General features: G+C 40.6%; 1 pseudogene; it reads right to left on the bottom strand.

The window, feature by feature from the left end:
- Positions 1-1,176: 1,176 nt before the first annotated feature.
- On the bottom strand, positions 1,177-23,370 carry LOC139604362 (synaptonemal complex protein 1-like; annotated as a pseudogene).
- Positions 23,371-25,254: the final 1,884 nt, after the last annotated feature.

Raw genomic sequence — 25,254 nt, 5'->3', positions numbered from 1 at the left:
CAGCGAGGGCTTGGGGAGCACCAGAAAGGGGCAGAGATGCAGCTGGGACAGTGACCTGACTTGACCCCAGGGCATTCCCAGACCATGTGGAAGAAGAATCAGTCTGGAAAGAGGGGGAAGAAGCAGAAAGGGGGGGATGCTGGCAGTGATGGCATTTGTGTCCCCAGGTCACCATTGCCTGGGCTGGAGCCCTGCTCACCTGGGCACGGATGAACACCCACCTGCCCGTGGGAAGCAGGGAATGAATTCCTGGTTTTGCTTCCTTGCACAGCTTTTCCTTCCCCCATGGACCTGTCTGAGTCTGAGCCCAGGAGTTTGGGCTCTTTGTCTCTTTCACTGCCTGGATTCTCCCCCATGGGGTGCTCCCAGGAACTGGGCCTGAGGCCAGAGAAGGAGACAGGAGAGATGGAGCTGTGCACTGTGGCCATGGCAACAAGCAGGGCACCCTCAGCCCATAAATAAAATCAGGCACAGAAACGGGCAGATGGGATTTTACACCCTTCCCTGCTGTTTGCATTTCCTGCAAGCTTTCTGCAGTGTTGCTGGCAATATTTTTGTACTTTTTCAGGTGATTTACACAGCACCTCACAGGACACACTCACGGGATCAGGAGAATTCTGTGATATCCCATGGATTCATGTCCCTAGGATATACCAAGGCTCTAGTTGATTAGTTACTGTTTGAGTCCAGAAGTGGGCAGTACAAACTTCCATTTTTCACTTTCAAGTGCTCATGGGGAAAGCACAGCAGATTCTTCCAGATCTCTGCACAGTATTTGTTAGCTACGTACAATAACAAATCTCATTTACATCGCTGCTCAACAGCTCAACATAAGGAACCCAAACTACTGGCCTATCCCTAAGACTACACAAAAAGAAGAAAACAAATCTATTTTGCTTCCCACTTCACCTGCATTTGGGATTTTTGATTTTGCATTATATTTTAACATGTACTTGTAGTTTTCTTGTTATGTCTAGGCTCTGAAGTAGGGTTTGTCGCTGTTGTGAAACCAAGATTAATCAAGGATTAATACAGAAATAGATGTTCTAATCTATCCTTACACTTCTGCTGGTCCCTAGGAAAGCTGGTGGGTGATTTCTGTCTGTGTTCAAATATTTAAAGCAATAACAAATAGTCCCATACTTGATATTTCAGATAAACAATTGAATGGCATCTGAACATTGTTTTCACAATCTTATACTGTGCATCTTTTACTCCTTGTGAAGCTGAAATCTTTTTAAATACAAGCAATTCTACTGCAATTTTAGAAGTTTCAAAACCATTTTAACATACTGAAAACAAAACAGTCTAAAAAGACATGTCTAACAGCCATTAAAATGCAGGAAAAAGCAAGAGGACTTCAGGTAAAAGAACATACATTGAACAGCAACATTTCTTCCACTATGTATTTATGTGTTAAGAAAAATGGAGTAAATTTAAAAGAACAGAAGTTCTTTAAAACCAGACTTTCTAATGCCAGAAACAGCTTTGAAACAACTTTCTATGCAGTTCTATTTATTTCAAAATTTAAAATTGGCCAATTTTTGTCCCAACATTTTGAAGCACAAGGGAGCAAAGGTGGAAAAGGCTCTGCAGGGGTTGCAGTTATAGATCTATAAAGTTCATATGTGTGAAGGAATGAACACAGTATTGAACACACTGAGTATGACAGAAAAATGCAACAAAGCACTAACTCTGAGAGAAAAACAACCCTGCAAGCAATGCCAGGGCGCTGGGTATTTCTGCATTTCAAGCAAAGAACTTTACAACATCTTTAATTTTCCTTTTCCTGTCCATTTTGGAGAGCGCAGCCCAGCCCGCCTCGCGCATTCTCCTCATGGTTTTGAGTTTCAGAGCAGAGCCTGGAGATTTCACACTGGATGGAGCTGGGGTCTAGGAAGGAAAATAAAGCCATCCTTTAGTTTCTGTAAACAATCTGATTAACTGCTTGCTTTAATCTTAGGAAAGGCTAACATACCTTTTTTGGTGCTGTGGAATGTAATTGTGAAGCTTGTGGAAAATCTTTGTACAAATTTTTAAACATTTCTTCTTCCGAGACTATGCTCTAATAAATGAAAAAGTTACTTACTCACACTATATTAAAAACTACTTTTTCTTTCCCCCTAAGGATATTAAACTATGAAAAATAAAAAAAATTAAGATGTCATTATGAGGCAAAACAGTTCAATAAAAAGCATGTTAATTATGTACATACAATTCCAGAAAGAACCAATCAATTAAAAATATACACATAAATATTGGCTTGAATGTGGAAGCCCAAACTGTTTATTTTCATTCTCAGACCCAGCAGTGAGCACAAAGAAGTGCTCAGCACAGGATTTGCTCTCTGACTCTTACCAGGAGGTCAGTGTGCTCAGAGCTGTCTGACTGAGTGTCCAGCTGCACAAGCACTTTCTGCTTTTTCCTGCTGCTCTGCTCTGAAGGCAGGTTTGTGCTTCTTCCACTGTGCATTTTATCCATTGGAGGAGTCTTTATAGCATATGTCTGGGAAAGAAAATGTTTCTATTTTTAGATTTTATTTTATGGGGCAAGAATGGAATCTAAAGCCCAACTCAGGAGCCAGTTTACAGTCTGAGTGTCCAAGAATTCACCTGAGAGAAATGGTGGAACTCTTCTCTTTCCATCCAAACATGAAGCAATGACCCAAACAAAGTGGGGTGGGGTGGAAATAGCATTTTTTATATTATTTTTGTTGCCAAATGAGGAGAATGAAGGGGAAGCTATGGAAGAGCTGAGTTTCATGGCACATTGTATTTCAGTTCTTCATGCTTATCTGCAGAAATTCAGGTTATTCTGAACTGTAGCCACTACATGTGGACCATATCAAACATCAAAGAAAATGGGAACAAACAAAACTGCAGGGAAAGGCTTTCAGAGAAAGATTGATAGCTATATCAAGATTGGTGTTACTTAAAATAGTCTTTTCACTAGAAGTTAAACTGAGAAGCATTGAATGGTCCAGTGCAGTCCTTTTTCAGACAGATAACATCAAAGTGGTGCTGGATTCCATTGCTCCAATATGAAACCCACAAGTGAACTCCTGACAGGGAAGAAGGGTAAGTTCTGCAGTCAGGACTACTTTGACACTTTGACCATTTTTACAGCTAGATCAGCTTTGTTCTCTTCCATAGAGGAAAAGTGCCTTTACAAATGGACACGTTTAAGACTAAGTAAAACAATTCCAGAGACATAAAAAAATCAACAACTGAGCAAGAAAAATTACACAGTGGGAGCCCTTCCAGAAACTGCTGTCTAATATCTCCATGGAATGGTAGGACCCTTTAAAATCCCTTCTTATCCCAGGGGAAAAAAAATCACCTACAGAGAAGTAAGAAATACAGGCAGAAAAATGCAACAAGAAAAATTCACTGTTAGGAGTTACAAAACTTCAGTGTTGGACTGCCCAAGGGGCTTCCTGCACTGAAGGAGATATTTTTTATTTTTATCTTTTTTATTTTAGGAATATAATTTGGAGACTTTCTATTTTTACATGAGTAGATTCACTGTATAGATCTAAACAAGGTTTAGGAGTCTCAGGAACATAAATTTTTATTTTCTATAATTTAAAAAGTTTGAAGTCCAAAGCATTCCAGTGTCTTTTGTTGAATGCAAATAAATTATCATGGCACTTCAATTGATTCTACACATATAAACACTACCAAATTCTAAAAGCAATTAAAAAGTTGAAGTTACCTTGTGTTTCTTTTCACTTTCAGGAATCATACTGTGAGAGTGCTCTTTTACAAGATTCTCCTACAAAAGAGTTATGTGAGAGCAAGGAAATATTTCTTTGAATTCAGTTGTTAAAAATCTTCTTGGTGTAATTACAGAGCACAGTCTATAATCACAGACTGTTACAAAGCTCACACAAAAATAGGACCAGGTTTAGCACAACCTCAGCATTCAAAAGTCACTGAAAAAACCCCTACAGTTTAGGGAACTTTTTTGCTTTAGCTAGTTAAAGTTAACTAAAATAAAGGAGAGTTTTGTTTTGTTGTTAATTTATATATAATCTATAATCACAGAGTGTTATACAGTTCACACAAATATATGACCAGGTTTAGCACAACCCCAGCATTCAAAAGTCCCTGTTTTTCTGTTCAGTTTCATTTCTTATCCAACTCCTCCCACAGCACAAGCCCAGGCCACACCTCTCACCCCCACTGCTCAGTGAATAAAAAACTCCACCTTCTCTTCAATTTCTGCTTTCAGTTGTTCCTTAAGGGAGGCCAGTTCACTTTTCAAACATGACAGCTCATTTTCCTACAAACCATTAAATAAAGGACAGGGTTAACTATGCACAGCCCAGAAAAAAGAAAACAGTCCCAGGTGAGACAGTAATTAACAGGGACACTCATTAGATACACAAGAGAATTCTATTTGCTTTTCAGCCCTATACTTGAAGCTTTGCTTTAGCTTGTTTAAAAAGACTGAAGCACTATAAGAAACAGGAACTTGATCAGAAATGTTCAAGGTAAGACCTTAAAACACTTGGGAGAACACGGCTGAGAGGGCACAATCGAAATATTTAAAACAAAAGTTTCCTATTCCAAGTGGGAAGTCAGAGCATGACACACTATCTGCAAGAGCAGACACAAACACACTGCTACTCCAATTCATTTCTAGAAACATTTGGAGTTTTTAGTGCCCAGAATAAGATCTGCTGCAGCAGCTTGGGTGGGACTGCTACTGGTAAAAATTAAAACCACACTGGAAAAGTTCCCAGAGAACTGTCTCTGGTGGGAAAGACCCCAGAGCACAGCAGGAAAAAGAAACTCTCTAAGCAACCTGAAAAAAGATTTTTAGAAGTCACAAACTGACTGAAGATCACATCTTTTGTCTCTCTGTGCTGTCGCTGGGCAAGAGGCAGGGATTGGGAAAAAAGGTGTTTTAAAGGTTTATTTTAATTCTCATTACCCATTTTTAATTCTATTAATAATAAAAATTGTGATGCTATTTAAGTTCGAATCTGCTTTACCCTCAAAGTGTTTTTCTCCTAATCCTTATCTCAACTTGAATTTTTCTTTCCCCTCCTCTGCTCAACTACAGCAGAGAAAAATGAGTGAATGGTTTTTGTTGTGTGTGCCTGGCCCTTAGCCAGTATAAAACCACTCCACAAGGACATCAGCCCCTTCACTGAATTATTGAACATTGGAAAGTACTCCTTACCAGTGCTCTTGCTGATGAGAACTGCTTTTGCTGTTTCATTTTATAGACTTTTAACTCTGCATCTTTTTCTTCAACCATTTTATCATATTCATTCTGGGTTAAAAAAACCAAACCAACAACAAACTCAAAACATGTGACTAAATGTTACAATTATAGAGTTATCCAGTCTTAAAACATCATTTTTTTCAAACCAGGCTCTTAAGATTCAGAAAGAAAAGATTCATTGATGCTTCTGCAGAAACTGTAAACCAGAAAATGCTCAATTCAAGTATTATTTTGTGGACTGGCAGAGAGTGCTTGATTTCTGTGCAGCAATATGTGCTCAGGACTAAGAGCCAGCTGTGCCATCTTTATTAATGTATCTGCTAAAGATATTGAAAAATAGAGGAACAGAAAGGAAAACTAAAATGTGTCAGCTAAACTGCTGACAGTCACTAAGGCATCTCAGAGAAAGAGCCAAACTGATACTGAAAAATATTGCACTCAGATGGTATCAAAGGAAGCCTGAACTGAAAAAAATCTAAAAATCCCAGAAGTTTGGATGAATGGAATTTATCTGCCCATAGGAATCTTTTGAAAATCTTCAAATGAATTTGATTTTAGATGATGCAAAGTCCAGCATGTGTTCAGCTTCCTTTTCCCAGATTCAGGCCTGTTTCTGCTTTGGAAAGGTCATGAACGTGGTACCACAAGTTATAAACATGCTGTTAACATGGTATCACACACTGCAAACCACAGCAAGCAGGAAAATCTCTTCCCTTGTGCTTTTCCATCAGTGCCATCATCTCAGTTATCTTGTGCTGACATCTGGCATCAGTTTCTCTCTGTATCATTGCTGTTTCATCACAAAGCAACCTCATCTTTTCTACCTGTCAGTAATAAATTGCATTTCATTCATCAACATAACCATATATTTCTTTTTAATCTTAATTTCTTCTTTCCCCTGTGGGTGCAAAGTTTGCAGTCCCACTTGGGCTTTATTTGCTTTTCAGATCCCTTTCAAATCCCTCATCTTTTCTGCAGATTGTTAAAATGGGCAGGATCAAAGGTACAGCCATGGCAGGCAAGTTCACTTCAAACCAAAAGGCCATTTCAAGCACTCTGCCCTAACATTTCTTAGCATTGCCATCAAAAAAAAAAGTGTGGGCAGAAAAATACTAATATGGGAGAAGTTATAATCTAATTTAACTATGCTGACTTTATACCAAGGGTGGAATTTCTTTGAACTATATCTTGAAAGCAAGAAGTTTTAATGGAGTTCTTATTTTCAAAGACATATTCAAATACGTCAGCCTAAGCACCTCATGTACTGAAGCTTTGCTCACAGGCATACACAAATTCCATTTATGTCTGAAATGGAAGAGCAAGGACTCTGGCCAATAAAGCTTCAGAAAAACATTTTTAATTAAAAAAAATTAAATTGCAGTAAAAATTAACACCTCTCACCTCTTCACGAAGTTTATTTTCATTTCCTTTTCTTGTTTCTATGTCTTTTTGATAGATGTCAACTGCTTCCTTATGTTGCTTGTTCATATTTTCCATCTCTAACTGCAATTTATTCACCTTTTGAGAATGCAGAATTGCTGCTGTTATTTGTTTAGGAATTACTGTGTTAATGATTTTTTCTTACCTCTTGTTTTTGAGCACAAACACACTGTTACTGTTCAGGTATATGAATAAAGTGTTTCCTATTTAAAAGTTCAGCTTTTTTTTTAATAAAGAGTTGAACTTTGGCCTGAAGTGAGTTGGAAAATACTCAAAGAAAGAATGGCAACAGCCCAGTGGGGAAGACTGCCCTAAGCAGTCACCCTAAATGCTGTGAATGCCTCAGAAAAAAACAAATACAGATGGAGATTTGATTCCCTCTCTTGTAAATCTGTATCAGATTTTCACAGCTTTTATGGTACATTTTTCTCCCAGCTGTGCATCTTGATTACAGTTTTTCCTTTTAAGGTTATCATATGAATATCCTCAAAAAAGTCCACTTTTCTTCAAGTGCAGTACCCAAAGCTGGACACAATATTCCCATCAGAGGGATTACCACTGCAGAACAGCCTTAAAAAAGTAATATATATATATATACATATATGTATATGTCTTTTAAATGCTTTTCTGTTACAATGAGGTTGCTGAACCCTGTTCAGTCCACTATCAACAAAAGAAAAAAAAAAAGGAACAGATTAGAAACATCATTAATTGCAATGTGAATCCATCTCTTAAATGTCCAACAGTCAGTGCCCAATGATTAAAAATGGAAGCATCTTCTAAAAACTGTGAGCTCATTCCTGCAAAGTCTGTATCCCAGATCCCAAAGCAGCTCAGAACGTGTTTAACAAGTATTATCATTACTTACAGTGGCACTTAAAAACACTCACCTCATCTTCTACAGGATGTTATTTAAACCTACCTTCCCTTCATAAGTATTGCTTTTCTTGCTTTCTGCAGTAAGTTTCTTTTTCAGCACCTTATTCTGGTGAAATAAAACAAAACAAGCACTGTACCTTAATAAGTAAATAGAATTATGTAATGGTTTAACTGCATCAAGAAATTCCAGCTTTCATCAGGCAAATAACTCTCTGTTGTGCAGCTCAGGTTCCAGAACAATTCTTCAAACAAATGAATGTTCAACTCATTTCTGTGATAATTACTGTTTCTTCAGGACCTTAAGAAAGGCTCCTCCTGAGCAAGAGCAGGGAATAACAAATGAGGTGCAGAATGGGAATTACAACTAAGATGCTGCTGACAGAAGGTGTGAAGATGTCATGACAAAAAATACAAGTTCTTTATATTTACAGTGAAGTTACTACAGTTTGTGCCAGTGCAGAATTATTTTCTACAAGTGGTAACTGAGATACTTATTACAAGTACAAAAATAACACTATGCACTAAATGAAAAAGAGTAAAAGTTCATTAAAGGTATTATTTTTGTAATTGCTCTTTTCAAATTAAGGCACATTTAACAAATCAAGTGATTCCTGAGATGACTCCCTAATTTGCTCAGGGTTAGGATAAGAAAGGAGAATTTTTAAATTACATAGGTGTATCTAAAGACATCACAGCAGACACAAACCTGCTGAAAAGGCAACCCAAAATATAATGTGTTTATGTATTTGTGAAATGAAAATCTCTCCCCACCTCCTGCTGCAACTCTTCAATGCATTTGGTTTTATTTTCCACCTGCTGCTTTAAATTGTCCATCTGAAAGAGAGATTTCAGACATTCATTAGTAAGTTCTACAAATGACTCCCTGTGTGAGCAATTCCTGTAAATGTTCTCAAACCTGCACTTGCACCAGTCTGGTTTGTTCCAATGGGACTGCAACACCAGCTGACATGTTAGAATAATCAGAGTTTTAGGCATAAAGTACCACAAGATGTTAATTAATAGCAGTGAACCAGTTCCTTAGTGGTTATGGAATTAAGAAAGAAGAAGAAAAATACCCCAATATCTTCACAATTTAAAAATACACTTGTAGGAAGTTCCCTACATCCATGAAAAAATTAATTGTCCCAATTATTTTCTAGAATTTTGGTTTTCCTTTCTTGAAATTTCATTTTCAGTACTCTTTACCTGAAATGACAATTGTAAATCTTTGACTGTTACAATGAAATTTTGAAATTTGCTAAAAACCCCAGGTGGCTTTGAACCAATAGAAAGAAAAGTAAAAATGTTTGAATCTATTTAAGCTAAAACTCACACTACATATAAAAAGCTAATCCAGAGCCCATCCATCACTGTGTGGGTATATGAAAAATCAGAAAAGCAGGTTCTCTGTTTGCCTGAAAAGAACCAAATCTTTAATATGAAACTTGCAGCAAAGAGTGAAGATCCCCGTGACTGTGCTTGTCTTTTGAAATACCAGGGCTCAGCATGGGCACACACAATGGCACAGCTGGCAGCAGCTGAGAGAGAAGAAACCTCTGGCAGAGATCACATCCCCCAGGCAGAGCTTTGCAGAAAAATCCCAACACAGATTTTACATTTAATGCTGTCCTACAGGTTCTGTAAGATATTTGCATGACACAGGACATACATTTTCTTCTCTTTCATCCAGGGTACTTCTCATCTCTTCACCTGTCTTTGCCATTTTCTCCTTCCAAGACTCCAGTTCATTTCTAAGTGCCAAATTAACAAGCATTAGTAAATATTTCCTTCTTGCCTTTCACTTATTTTCAGTACTTCTAAGAAACCCTTCTTTTATTTTCTAAAAAGAGCTGCTAATGTTGATGGGAACTTCATAAGCTGCTCAATGAAAATGTTCTTAAAATGCAGCAGCATGCCCAGTAAGTCAATGTGTGAACTGTCCATACTTTTTTGAAGTAGGAAAAGATGTTCCAGCTAAGCCAAGGAAAATACATCCTCACCTGGACTATTGCAATGCAGCTGTGAAACATGGGAGCTGCCTGTCTATTGAACTGGTGATACAGAGAGTAACTCTTACCCAGTTTTGCCTTGTCACATTTAATCCATAACCTTCACCTTCCATTTTCATTGCCTTCTCACCTGAGGTGTCTAATGCACAACAAGACAGCTCCTACTATGTAATACAAAATGATGGCAAACACTGTTCCTGCAGCAATTGGTATTTCTAATCTGAGAAAATTTCTACTTGGCCAACAGCAATTCTGAATAGTTTCTGTTTAGCTATATAATCTAGAAAAACATTAATCAAAAAATCCCAGAAAGCAGCATTTGAACACAATTAACTATTTGAGTCTACTTCCTTTCACAATATCAGTTCTTAATATTTGTTTTTACTTGCCTTAGCTGGCTATTTGCCTCTTCTAGATTTTCAACTAACTGCTTTGTATTTTCTTCTTTTTTCTTACTATCCTAAATAAAGACCCATGTGTCAGCAAAGAAATAAAATTCAAAGCGACTTCTTAAAAAATTCAAAGACATCCAAAGCACACTGACCTGCCTTGCTCACAAGTGTAAATACACTTCCTTTCCAACTCAAACACAAAAAACAGCTCAGGTACTCTACAGACCCAAGTCATGTTGCAGCTCATCATCTAATTTGTAAAACTGAGTAATTTGTCAAATTGAGTATTGTCCTTTCATGAAACCTGGAAGTTTACAACTTGCCTCTTGTTGTTCTTGCAGTTTCTTGACTTCTGCAGCCACAGCATTTTTCTCTTGTGCTGTTTGTTCTTTCTCTAGTGAAAGCTTACTGAGATACACTGTTAGTTGTTCATTCCTTAACCTAATTTCAAACAAATGGCCAAGAGGAATAAGAAGATGCATTTTGAAATCTCCTTTTAAATTAAACATACCCCTTATCAAGTCTTATTCCATGCTGAAAGAAGTCCAGGCCTTTATCTACAAATATGAGCTTTGCAGCAGAGTCAGAGAGATGTCAAAAGGTGACAGAAGAAGGAAAGAAAATCAGAGTCAACTTTTATATAAATCTCATGGTTAGTGAAGATGATGTAGTTCAAAGCAAGATTAACCATGAATTCAGAAACTTTCTCTTCTTGTTAAATAAGTCAAAGAGATATGGAACAACTACATATGCCATAGAATACATACAAATGGAGAATGTGGAATTTAGAAATGTAAGTCTAGAATTAATGGCATATATGTAGTTCAAAAGTTTGATTAGAAAACAATCCTAGTTCATTTCACTGTGGATTAAAGCAACTCCACCAAAACTAATTAAATATTATATTTTCAAAATGGTCATACGCCTCTTGTTCAAGATCTGTTTTCAGAGTCACAAGCTGCTTTAAATAATCTTGTTCCTTCTCAGCTGTACTTGTCAGCTGTGCTTTCAAATCCTGGAATTCTTTCTGCAAAATGAAAAGGAAGAGTTTTGAGTATCCATGTGCAAACTCCAACTGCTGGAGGTTATCAGACATGAACTAAGAGCACAAGGCTTTCAGAAGAACCCAACAACATCCATGGCATGGATTATCCAGGTTGGATCTTTCCAGTCTCTGCTGGGATCTGGAAGTGCTGTGAGACAGTGAACTGTGACACCAGTGCTGTTCATGTCTGTCCCCTGCTGTGAGTTTAATTACCTGGGCTGCAAAATTAGGGTGGGACACTGCTCTGGGTGCTGTTTCTTATGCAGAAACTTGTGTCCAAGTCATGATGTGCAACTTCACTATTTCTAAAAACATGTTACTGTTGCCCTACTTCAGACCTCTCTCATCTGGAGAGCATTTTCATTGCTCTCTCCACATTTTTCTCTCTCTGCATATTTTCTACAGTAGCCTCAAGACTCTTCTTCAGTAAAAGTCCTCCAATTTGCCCATTTTAGAAAATGAGGGAAACTCAGTTCAGAACACTCAATGCACAGATTAGAACAACAAGCAAACACAGTGAAATGCACACCTGATTTCCCACTATCTTAACTTGAGTTGATATGGATTCTTGTTAGGCTTGTAAATCTAAAATCATAATGAAAAGAAACCTCTGTTCAGAGTGTATTTCATACAGCTGAGACTTCTGTGACAGAAAATGGGCCTGTGTCACAGTACAGCAGGGTTCACAGAGGCCAGAGCTAATTACCTGCCTGTAAGGAAGAACAAATGGGAAAACTTTATATCCAGAGGGAGTGGCATTTGAATGGGCATGAACAAAGAAGGAAATAACCAAAAACCTTGAGAAGGAAAACCAAAACCATGGGAGACAAGAAAAACCAAAAGCACAGGAGACAAGAAAAACAGTGGCAATAAAAAAGTTCTCCAAAGAAAACACTGAAATTGTGTGTGAGAAAGTTTAGTAGAAATGTTAAGGTAGACTAGATGGTGTTTATTTATGACATTTAAGATGCTTACAAAGCAAGAGGAATTTCATATGAAGAGCAAATGCCATGAGATTAATAAAATGAATATTTACCAGAGTTTCTGACAGCTCTTCAAGTTGCACTTCTTTATCACATTTTACTTTAGTCATCGCTTCTACAGCACATGGAATGTAAAATTAATGGAACAAAAATGATTTTTCAGATTTAGCAGGCAGTATAAAACATTTACCCCTTTGCAATACCCAGTTCTCAAAACTTGTTGGATTAAGTTAAGAAGCTGAAAAGCTAATTTATGACTTAATCTAAATGTAGACTTGAAAAAATGATTCAGACATTAGCAAATCTCTATCTGAAGAGAAACTAAATATTTATCTTAAATAAAATTTAGAGCCTTTCTATGTTTTCCACAATTATAACTTCAAATAACCATGGACTGTTAGACTAGAGTATTCTGCAAGTATTGATGCACCTGCATTGTTCCAGAAAAAAATCTGAACTGCTGAAGGTACCACATGGATATGCTGAGAAAGGAAACCAGTTGTTACTGACTTCCAAATGGTTTCTATGTGCACATTGACAGTGCTGGTATTTTTTGCAAGTTCTCAGCAGCAAGGCAGAGCTCTCACTCTGGGGACTAAGGAGCACATCCCTAGAAAGCACAGGATATCACATTGATGATATTTAAAGACAACCCCTGCCAGCATCATTCCACTTCCAGCACGGGGAGGGTCCCAGAAACCTCAATGGGAGGGTTTTATCTCTGCTACAGAAGTCACTCCTGGCACCTGCAGTGCTGCTGCTCTTAGCTGGAAACCAAAATTACCTCCAGAAGAATTCATGCAGGAATGGTCTCACTATTGGAGCTCTGCACAGCACTGCCCTTTGGCTGCTGCCAGCACCAATGACCCCCAAAGAAAAGGGATCAGCTGAGTCAAAATAAATTCAGGCATTCCTGATAGGTACAGGTACTGTAAAATCATTTCTCCACCTACTAGAGACAGTCCATTTCCAGACAACAGCAGAAAGCATTTTTATTACTGCCTGGCTCATTTTCTGCCTTTCTACAAGCCTTACCCAGTTCAGCAGATTTCTTTTGGAGCTCCAAGGTAAGCAGCTTTGAATCATCTTCATATTTCTTTAATCTAAGAAAATGGTAAATTAAAAACCCCAAATGTAGGGTACAAAGCACTCACTGCATTTGAAACTTCAAGGACAATAAGACAAAGTCTTAGCACAAGCACTTTAAGAACATTTACCTTTCAACAGGCAGATGATCTATCTGCCTGCAGCACATATCAAATTACACTTTTACAACCTCAGAACAGTAGACATAAAAGTAAACAAATCTATACCTACAGAAATCTCTATTTCTTAAAGACAGAGTTATGAAAGTTGGAGGGGGCAAAAATTTACTTTTTATAGACCAGTATCAACTATCACCAACAAAAAAATTTACATTCAATTCTCTGCATTTAGACCACTGTGTGGAAAAAACCTCCAAATTTCAGCTTCATTTCCAATTGTTCTTGATTTTGTCATAGACTGCAACCTGTAAGATCACTCTTGGAATTGAAACTCATTAATTTACCTATTTTGCTCTTCTTGCAGCAAGCTTTTCAAATTGGCAACAGAAGTCTCAAACTCCTCTGTCAGGGCTGCAAGCAAAGCCTTCATTTTTTTACATTCTTCCTCCTGCTCTTCCTTTTCTCCAGTAACCTGAATTAATGTTTTCACTCTAGTCTGGAGCTCAGTTTCCAAGTTCTTTTGAGTAACCTTCAAGACATGATATCATTTCTAAACATGTTTTGCACAAACAGCTACAGCTGTTTCATGTCTAAAGTATCCATAATTATTGATGCAAATACTCCTCTAGTCTATTTCTACTGTAAAACTATAAGCAAGGGGTACCTCTGCCTTTTGCAATGACATTTTAGCCTCTTCCAGCTCTGTCCTCAAATGTTCTTTACTGACCTGGGATTCCTTTAACATTTCTTCATTATGTACTAAACAAAAAAAGATGTCAATATTTTAAAAAATAGGATATTTACTAAAAAGTACTGCTAAAAATGGAAAACTACATACATTTAAGAATTTAACAAAGACCAATGGTACTGACATCATATACTATAAAATAATAGATAAAATTTGAATATAGATGGCTTAAACATATTGAAAATCAAGTTCTGAAAAGTAAGTTTCCTCAGTGACATCTGCCTGACTGTAAATTTGCAAAACTGAAGCAACATATTTTCCCCTTGCAATCTTCCAAAGCTCTCAGTGCTTGACTCACCCTAAAAACGACCCTGCCAGTCCTGCTCCCACATGAGCAGCTCCTGCTCCAAACAAAAATAAGGCCTTCAAGGCCCCAAAATTCTGCTGCCAACCAGCAACAGAATAAAACTATCATGACCCTGTTTCCTATGCTTCTATAAACAATTACATATCATAAATAAACAATCATAAGCAATTACATTTAAATTCTATAAACAATTACATTTAAACACAGCAGGCAGAACTCTTACATTTTGCTTCCATTAAGTCAGCAATCTTATTTTGTGACGTCTGCAGCTGAGCCTTGATGTCTTTTATGACATCATCTTTTTCATCTCTCTCTATGGTGAGAGCTGAAATCTAGAAAAATGCAAGAAATATCATCATGAAGTCTGGAAAAGGGACAGATGCTAATTTTCATTTGTACCCCAGGTATGATAAGCAGACATTTTGCTGTCATTCAAGTTAGATTAGATAGATAGAGAGATAGATAGAGAGATAGACAGACAGATAGAAAATATTTGGCTAGATATAATCTTAGCCAAATATTGATCAAGTCACATTACTCTAAAGAAAAAAGTTCTCCAATTCAAAATCAAACCATAAATTCCAGTAGACTAAAGGTACTGAAAGATCACTAAACTTAGCAGAATTTGACTTAAATGCAGCTTCAGATGTTATTTTGTCTTTTTTACTAATACCCAGAAACACTTCTTGGCTCTTGCATTGCCCCTTTAGTCACAAACAAAGCTCTACATATGAGATGGTAAAATGAGCAAACCTGCTTTTCCTTTTGACTGACTTCCAGTTTGCATTCTTTTTCAAACTTGTCCACTTTTTCTGCTTCTTCTTTTACTTTTGAGATACAGTAACATCCACAGTTAACATTCTAGCTGAAATATACTCCAAGTTCAATACAACTTCCACTTTAAGATTGCTTGGAATTGTACAGCTGTACCTTTTGTTTCCCAAGAGTAATTGTTGAGGCAATGTTTGGTTTTATAATCAAAATACAAACAGAAAAGAGCATGTGAAAATGAAACAGGAACACACCAGGCTATACATACAGAGAGAGAGCATTTAGCTAAAGTTTCTGTAGCTATACACTAGTGCATTATCATTTAAATAAACCAACTATGTGAAATAAGCACTGATCTCTAGACTGTACTTCACAGACAAAACTTCAATGTTGAGTGACTGTTTGAAAAATAAAGTTCCAAATTTGGCCCAGTGGAACAGCAACAGAAGGGGCCAGGCAGTGAACAAAGGCTGCATGAATAAAAGAAGGGTCCCAGTGTCTCAGGGTGACCTGCTCACCATTCCAGCCCTTCACATCTGTCTGCCCTGGCCCTGCATGTGGAACACAAGCTATGAAGTACAAAATTGAGCCAGCTGCATAAACACAATAAACTGAATTCTCACATTTGAAACTCATTTCCAATCTGTCGTTCTCTGCTTGCACACGAAGCTCTTCAAATGCCGCTGTCAGTCTCTAAAAACAAAATTTAATATCTGAAGTTCAATACTGGAAACCCTGGAACTTCTCCAGGGGCTGCTGCCCACCTCAGCCATTCTGAGGAACCAGCAGGGAGGTGAAACAGAGCCCAGAAAGAAGCCAGAAGTTGTGGCAGTGACCCAGCACTAAGCACCCATCCCACAGATCACAGGGATCCACATCCCACACACTGCTGCACTTTCTCCATTGAATGTGTTTTATGGAACACAAAAATCATTCTTGAAAAGGGATTGAAAACCCAACTTCCTGCATCACACACGACATGATACCCACACATGATGGATACAAACAGTATCCCAACATAAACATGGAACTCAGCTCAGCTCACATAACTCACATTCCTTTCATCAAGCTCGGTCACTTACTTCTATGTTGCTATGAAGTTCCTCATACAATTGTATTGTTTCTGCCTTTTCCTGTTCATCTATCAAAGCAAGAACACATGAGAAAGTTTTTCTTTTGAACAAGAATGCCAGCTGTCCAAGTCATTATACTTAATCAGCATGAATTAAAAAAGGAATTACCAGCTCCATTCTTATTAAATAAGTCCTTATGAAACATGGTGCCAAAAGTTACAGAATTTAGGGAAAATGTGCATTTCATTGAAACATTAAGCAAGCTCAGCTTTTAAATTTCCTTCCTAAGATACTTTTTTCTGTGAAAAATGTAATTCTGGATCAGTTGATGTGACCATATTAATTATTACAGTATTAATGCTGTTGAATAATAATGTATCAACACTGTCAGTATTTCTAAACTGTAATCTAGGGTTTAGCACTGAATTTCTTCCTATCAGCAGATACCTATAACCACAGAGCTGCCATTAGAAAATTGCAACACTCCATGTCCATATTTTCCTTCTTTCACTTTTGTAATTGATACTATTTTTCCCCAAGAAAACAATTAAAAAGAGAACAGTAATAGAAACAGCTATCAAACAAGAACAGTACATCTATATACAAGTGTTTCTAGAATTAAGGCTAAAAAGAAATAGACACTTCTTAAGTATCCAGGATCAAGTTAGTAAAATTCTAATGATTATAATAACAATTCTAAATTGCATATAAAGTAGAACTTCCAATCAAGAACATATTTTAAAACCTCAAGAATTTAAACTTCATTAAGTTATCCAACTGTCTTGGCTTCTTCAGTTGCATGAGAAGAATTCCAGTTACTCATTATACCTTGGGGTTAAGACCTTTTCTCCCCATAAATGTGTGATGGCTGAAAACAGGAAATGTCAGCTCTGGAAATTTGTTAGAGAGTGCTGGGAATTTAGAGTAGATTCTACTGCCTAAAAACAGGCATGAAGGGTCACTTCTTCTGTCTTAATATATTCCCAGTGTGTGGATGGCCCTGCAAACCTTCAATGGGCTGAGCAGCCTTGAGGAGCCCTGCCCTGCTCTGGAGCGGCTGCCAGGGCCAGGCAGGGCTGTGGGCACTGCCTCAACCCTGGGTCACTGTTTGGGCACCCAAAGAGCTCCCAGGCTGGCACCTTTCAGCAAACAATTTCACTGGCTTCAAAAGCCCTCTGCATTCAGCATTACAAACCAAAAGTCTGTTAGACCTGGGGCTTCACTTCCAATTTTGTAAGCCACTTAAAATTCACTTTTCACTCTGAGAGCCACATCCAGTCGATCCCAACTGGAGAACTTCTCTGAACAGCACGAGAAATTTCTTCTTCTTTCTTCTGTTTGTGAATTTAGAGCAAGCTAGAAGTACATTTACTCTGATCAATAAAAGCTAAAAAAGCATTTACGTTTGCTGGTCTTCTCTGTGAAGCGAGTGCAGGTTTCCTTGAGCAGGTTACACAGATGCCTCGAAGCAGCAGCTCTAAAGGAGGGAAAAAATATCCTGTTTGCACAGGAGTGCACAGTACTTTGTGTGCCTAAGGAGTAACAATGGAAATGACCTTCAAAATTTCACAGCTACATAAAACTGCCCACATGGAAACTGATTCTTTCCACCACAAGAATATATACTTGGTTCTATTACTTACTCTTTCAAGAGATCTTTATTTTCACATATCTCATCTTCCAGTTTCAAATGGAGTTTTTCATTTTCAAACTAATTTCATAGGGAACAAATGCAAAAAGACACTGTTATTGAAAAATAGATTAGAAATGCACTTTGACTTCTCAAATCCCTCATGAAAATGTAATTTGGGGCATCAGTAGACAGAAGTCTGTTTTATCTGGTATTACATGCTGAGTCATCTTTTGCATGAAAGATGCAATAATTAATGGACAATAATTTACCAGCAAATGAGACACTTACAGGTATATTCTTCAGACAAACACTCACACGGGACAGGTGCCTGCAACTTCTCAAAATAATCATTTTCTCAAGGCACAAACCAAACTGCAACAGTCTTTAAGATTTAATTGTATCAATAATAGTGTCATACTGAATCAGGAAGCACTTAACTTTGTTTATTGAATGTACACTATACAATACTGGCCTGCAGTTCTTGAATGGCTTTATTCTGTGCTTCAATAGTCTTTTTATTTTCCTGGAGCTTTCTTTCTTTCTGGTTTAATTCAGTTTCTACAGTCAGTTTCCACTGCTTGATCTTCTCAGCCTCTTTGTAGAGTTTTGAGAACAATTCATTCATTGTTTCTGTATTCTATTGAAACAGGTTCCACAATTTGATCTCAAATACTATCTAATTAATAGTACATAATATCTAATTAATACTGTTGTAGATAATGTATTTATCTCTTAGAAATATCACAAGAGTAATATTTTTCTACAGATGGTGATATAAGTTGATATATGATCAGGAGCCCAAGTTTATGCACAGGATGCACAAATCTTTGTGCATCCTCTATGTATGTATCAAAAGGCTTTACAGAGCACACAGGAGAAACAAATACAATGAAATATCCCAAACCCCCTTCAGACATCACCAAATAGATGGGCTTAAAGACATGGATAACTGCAGTCCACCAAAATCAATAAAAGTTTTGTCAGAATTATCAGTGAAGCCAAAATTCCTTCTAGCAGGTTCTTCACACCATTTCTGTCCTCTCCTTCTGACAGACACTGCTGAGTTAAGTAAAAGCAGCTTCAGAGACTTTGCCCAAGAGTACCTGTGATCTTGCCATGAACACACACAGAATCACAGAGTCACAGAATAATGAGGTTGGAAGAGACCTCTCAGATCATCGAGTCCAACCTCTGCCCCAACACCTGGGCTATAGCACCAAGTGCCATGTCCAGTCTTTTTATAAACACATCCAGAGATGGTGATTCTACCACCTCCCTGGGAAGAGCATTCCAGTGCTTCATTATTCTTTTGGTGAAAAATTTCCTCCAAATATCCAACCTATCCCTCCCCTGCTGTAGCCTGAGACTGTGTCCTCTGGTTCTGTCAGTGCTGCCCGGTGGAAGAGACCGACCCCACCTGGCTACAACCTCCCTTCAGGCAGTTGGAGAGAGCAAAAAGGTCACCCCTAAGCCTCCTCTTCTCCAGGCTAAACAAGCCCAGCTCCTTCCAACGTTCCTCACAGGGCTTGTGCTCCAAACCCCTCAGCAGCCTTGTTGCCCTCCTCTGGATGTGCTCAAGCACCTCAACATCCTTCCTAAACTGAGGGCCCAGAACTGGACCCAGCACTCAAGGTGCAGCCTCCCCAGTGCCCAGCACAGGGGCAGAATGACCTCCCTGCTCCTGCTGCCCACACCATTCCTGATGCAGGCCAGGAGCCATTGGCCTTCTTGGCCACCAGGGCACATTGCTGGCTCATATTCAACCGGCTGTCAGCAGCACCCCCAGGGCCCTTTCTGTCTCAACACTGTCCAGCCACACTGTCCCCAGCTTGGAACGTTGTGGGGGATTTCTGTGGCCAAAATGTGGAACTCAGCACTTGGACTTATTGAACTTCATGCTGCTGCACTCTGCCCATCCATCCAACTGATCTAAGTCTCTCTGCAGAGCCCTCCTTCCTTCCTTCCTTCCAATAGATCATCACAAGCTCCCAGCTTAGTGCCCTCTGCAAATTTACTCATGAAGGACTCGATGCCCTCATCCCCGTCGTCTATAAGAACATTGAACAGAACTGGTCCCAGTACAGAGCCCTGAGGGACAGCACTGGTGCCTGGCTGCCAGCTGCATGCAGCACCATTCACCATCACTCTCTGGCCCGGCCATGCAGCCAGTTCTGAGCCCAGCACAGAGTGCTCCTGTCCAAGCCATGGGCTGCAGCTTCTCCAGGAGTGTGCTGGGGGAGACAGTGCCAAAGGCCCTGCTGGAGTCCAGATACACAACATCCACAGCCTTTCCTGCATGCACCAGGCGGTCACCTGGTCACAGAAGGAGACCAGGTTGGTCAGACATGCCCTACCCTTCGTAGAGCCACGCTGGCTGGGCCTGATAGCCTGGCCATCCTGTGAGTGCTGTGGGATAGCACTCAGTATGAACTGCTCCATTATCTCACCTGGCACTGAGGCCAGGCTAACTGGCCTGTGATTACCAGCATCCTCCTTCCTACCTTTTGTGTAAATGGGTGTCACACTGGCCAGTGTCCAGTCATCTGGAACCTCAGCAGTGAGCCACAACTCTTGATAAATGATGGAGAGAGGCTTGGCAAGCTCATCTGCCAGCTCCCTCCTCACCCTGGCATGGATCCCATCTGGACCCAGGGATTTACAAATATCCAAGTGTCCCAGCAGTTCTCTGCTCACACACAGAGCAGGAAGGAAAACCACCCCCCTTGTGCCCTTAGAACACCTTGAAAGTGTCCTACAAGCAGTGCTGGGCCAGTGGTCGAGGCAGGGAGAGCAACACACGAGCCCAAAGGGCCCTTTGGTTCACTTACAACACCCCCAAACACCATCCTTGTTTTGGCTGCATCACAGTTTTGTTCCAGTCCTGATGGTGCTTTAATAGCTTAGGATTAAAAAAGTCTAAAAAGTTGTCAGGGGTATGAAAATCAGCAGGGAGAGTTCAAGAAATGTGTTTTATTTTGTGGTAGCAAAGAGTGTTTTGTAGCTGCAAAGTACAAAAGCTATTTAAAAAAAAAATGAGCTGGACTGAGTTGTGCTAAAGCAGAGATCTGCTGGTAAAGACACTGTCAAAAGAATCCAGTGCTTGAGGAAACCACTGAATTCATTGTTTTACAGATAAAACAAAGCCAGACAAGGCTGGAAACCACTGAATTCATTGTTTTACAGATAAAACAAAGCCAGACAAGGCAATGGGGATAATCTACTTCAGTTTTCCAAAGAATACTCTGATTTCAATCCTTCTGCCCCTCAACAGAATATTCAGATACAGTTCCACAAGGATACTTAAGTGTTTAAATCTTACTCTAATTAAAGCTCATGGACTTCACAGGCACTTCAAACAAAGAAAGAACAACAGCAATATTGCAATCACCTTAATTTTTAAAGATTTGTTTCCAGGCATGTTCACTAAATCACAAATATCTCCTCTAAGTGATTCAGCTTTAAACAGGAGACAGAAAACATTATTCCCTTTTAACTACTTCCTTTAGCCCTGAAATATCTACTGAATAATGCTTTAGGCACTGTTTGGGAACAAATTCAAAAGACCCCAAGGAATTAGATGTGCAGAGTTGATACTTAGCTGACCTCTTCATCTACTTCAGAGCAAAGTTTCACTTGCTGTGAAATTGTATCTGAAACATGAAGAGATTTTGATCAATGTCTTTCTAAAAAAAGTAACAGTGAAACTGTATTTAACAGTTACAGATATGAAACTGTGAGACTACTCATGAAAATTAAACCTTGACAATATATAAAAATCTAAAGAAGGTGCATGGCAAATATTCCAATCGTACCTGAATCAGTGATTTCGCCACGGTTCGACACATCAAATGGCAGCTTAAAGTCATCATCTGAGCATCTGTTCAAACCCTGCACAAATTTAAACATTAGTTCCTTATGGGTACATTTGTAAAGAAGAATTATAAAATCCATAAAAAATCCCTACAGATGATGTGAAAATAGAATTGGTCATTAATAAAACAGCTGCCTACAAATTTCAAAGCCCAAGGTATTGGTAATGGCTTTGGAACTCACTTCTTCCTGCCCAGTGGTTGATCAAACTGTTGGTGTCCTGCAGTTTGATTTATAGACTGTGGCCAAAGGGGAGCTTTCAATGCAGGGAACTCAGCAGCTCCTGCCTGGCTGGGCCCTGGTGCATGGCAAAGGACTCAAGGAGACAAATTATTTTTTTGAAGACCAGTAGTGATATTTCTTTCTTGCTTTGCTTCCAAGGGCACTTCTAAACTATATCTGATTATGTTTCAGCATGAAAATACCCTTTTACAAGGTTTTTAAGTCACAGAGGTTCATCCTGTAAACAGCTAACTCATCTGCTGTCAGAATATCCTGTTGAATCTCAACATATTTCATAAGGAGCTTTGACATGAAAAAATAACTTGTTGAATTCCCATAACTCAGTGTGGGGACAGAACATTTTCACTGCACACCTGATCTGGTGAGACCAAGACACCAACACCAGTGCGAGCATCTGAGTGGGGCCAGTGGGAATCCATCAAATCAGAGGGGTTTGGGAAAGCTGCAAAAGGCAGCCTCAGAGACAGCAGAACTGTGATTAGAGCCAAGCAGGAGCCATGAGATAGGTCAGCAGAAAAATTATTTAAAAAGTAGAAAAGTAAGGGCAAATAGAACAATGGTCTGTGTATTAACGCTTGTCTAGAATAACTCCCTAAATTACAGAAAAGTTTATCTAGCGAGATATTAGGAAGTTCTAAGCTTAATAATGGAGCTCTGTGCATTGTGTTTTAAGGCTTACAAGCAGCAGGTATTGTATTCAAAAAAGGCAAGCATTGTTTGAACCAAAGGTACCTGTGCTTACAGTGGATGGATAGAACTACTGTCAATATGCTTTTGCTTTGTGTGATTGGTCAAAAAACTTTGAAAGTAAGTTGTAACATTAAGTTCTTGGTCTGCTGCCTGGGATGTGAGCTGCTGGCATCTTCCCATTGTCATCACCATGTAATGAGACTGATGCTGGAAAAGAAAACAGCTCAAGGCAGTTCCTCAGCAGTCCCGTCCCGTTTGTGATTTGTACACAGAGCCCGGCCGGCGATAGAGCCCTGCTCGCTCTCTTGGCTGAATCACCCACATCAAACGCGGACTTACAGCACAGAGCGGATGCTCGAGATGATTCCCTTCAGTTTTGATGGAAAACAACAACAGAAGTCTTTGAAATTCAAACCGAAGATGTCTGTGCATATGCCAGAAACGAGTAGGCAGGAGCCGTCTCGGCCCACGCAGGGGCAGGTGTGTGTGTGCTCCAGGCCGGGGCTGTGCCGGGGCAAGGGGCAGGTGTGTGTGTGCTCCAGGCCGGGGCTGTGCCGGGGCAAGGGGCAGGTGTGTGTGTGCTCCAGCCCGGGACTCTGCCGGGGCACTCCCCGGGCCCAGCACTGTCCCCGTGTCCCCGGGGAAGGGCCCCAGCGCTTTCCCCCCGTCCCCTCCTCAGCCGCGGCCTCCAGAGCAGCACAGCCCGAGGGGGCGGCCGAGGAGGGGGGGTTTGGGGCCGCCCTCAGCGGCCCCGCGGCCGAGCGCTCACCTGGGATCTGCCCGCAGACACCTGCCCAGCGCTCAGGCGCGGCGGCATGAACAATTTAAAGCGTTTTTCCTTCTCCATGGCTCCGATAAAAGGGCAGGCGGAGCGGCCCCAGCTCCCGGCGGCCGCTGAGGGCGGGCGCGAAGGGCGGGAAGCGGCAGCGGCCCCTCAGCGCGGGGGCGGGGGCGCCGCCTAGCGGAGCTCGCGGGGCACGGCCCAGGCACGGCCCGGCCGGACAGAGCGGCGGCCGCGGGGCCATCGGCGGGGCCATCGGCGGGGCCATCGGCGGGGCCATCGGCGGGGCCATCGGCGGGGCCATCGGCGGGGCCAACGGCACCATCGGGGCCATCGGCGGGGCCATCGGCACCATCGGGGCCATCGGCGGGGCTTGCTCGTCGCCCGTGGACGCCAGAGAGGTCTCGGGGCAGCCCGGGGGCCCGGGCGGGTTGGCGATGTCGCCGTGGTCGCCGGCCGGGGGCAGCACAGCGGGACTTTGGCCGTCGCGGGGAAGGCGGGAGAGGTCTGAGGGAAGGGGGGGTCCCGCCTGTACAGGGAATAACTGGGGGAGCCCAGTCCTCCTGTGGGAAAAATGCGTATTTTATGATTGGCTTTTCGCAAATACTCAAATCAATATTATATGTATTTATGTCAGAAAGTTATGCTGTATTAATTTTCTTAAGTAGTGTGTTAAATCTAGTTTTAGGGTATAACATAATGTTAAAATAAAAACTATGCTATGTGAGATACTTTTTTTTTAAAGAAAGGACTTGCAGCAAGATAGCAGTCACAGGACACCTAAATCTTTCAGAGAAAGAGAATTTATTGCTTTCCTATCAGAGGAAACAAACTTCTTCCTGCCTGCTCAGCTCTGAAGATGCTGTCAGGATTCAGAGGAAGAAGTTGACACTGAACAGACTCCTTGGTTTCAATGGAATTTATGCATCATGTATGAGGTGTATGAATATGCAACAGGTTATTGTTTTTAAGGGTGAATCCTCTCTTAAAGTGTGTCTTTTTTCAGGCTTCTTTTGCCCAGAAAAAGGTACCCAGATGTCCGTAAGTTTTTCTTGGTATTGCCTCATATTGTCCTAATCCAAATTATCCAAGTTATTATTACTCAAATTATATTGCTATTTTCTAACTATGAAACTTTTAAAAATTCAAAAAACAAGTGATTGGCGTTTTTCACATCCTGTGACCCCCTGGTGTTGTAAATGGCTCCCCCAGAAACATCAGTACATGGGATGTTGTGTGTTGGGCACTGTGTGAAAAACACCAATCACTTGTTTTTAAACTTTTAAAAAATTGTTATAAAACAATTAAATTGTTTTATAAAACAGTAATATAATTAAAGTAATAAAAATTTGGACAATTAGGATTTAGGAGAATCCGAGACAATAAGAACAAAGAGTTACGGATGTCCAAGTACCTTTTTCTGGGCAAAAGCATTGTGATGGTTGGTGGGCATGGAAAGCTGCCCTGGGCCCCTTGCTCAGGGCTGGTGTCAGTGCCCAGAGCCAGAGGGGATCCCTTGCTGGGGGCTGTGCCATGGCCACCTGCCCTGTGCCGCGCTGGCCGCTCGGGCACCAGGAACCAGCAGCCAAGGGCACTGCCAGGGCCAAAGGCCAGGTCAGCCAGACAGAAAGGGGCAGGGCTGGGCACTGTTTCCATGGCAACCGGCACTGGGGGGGACACCTGGGGCACCTGGCCTGGCAGTTGCCATGGAAAGCCCTGGCAGGCACTGAGGGCACAGCCCCTGGCACTGAGACACTGCTGGGCCGGGTGCTGAGCACAGCGCTGAGCACGCAGAGATGGTTTTGTTCTTGCTGAGCTGCAGCACAGCCAAGGCCTGTCCTGCCCCTCGTCCAGCCACGCTGGGGAGGGGCTGGGGCTGCGGGGGAGCTTGGCAGGGGACACAGCCAGGACAGGTGACCCCAGCTGACCCCGGGCACAGCCCAGACCAGA

This window comes from Agelaius tricolor, unplaced genomic scaffold (genome assembly GCF_023055355.1).
Source record: "Agelaius tricolor isolate 1412-34295 unplaced genomic scaffold, bAgeTri1.0.p SCAF_50, whole genome shotgun sequence".
In the NCBI taxonomy this organism is placed as follows: Eukaryota; Metazoa; Chordata; class Aves; order Passeriformes; family Icteridae; genus Agelaius; species Agelaius tricolor.
Note: the sequence above shows the minus strand (reverse complement) of the source record. Positions and strands in the feature narration are given on the sequence as shown.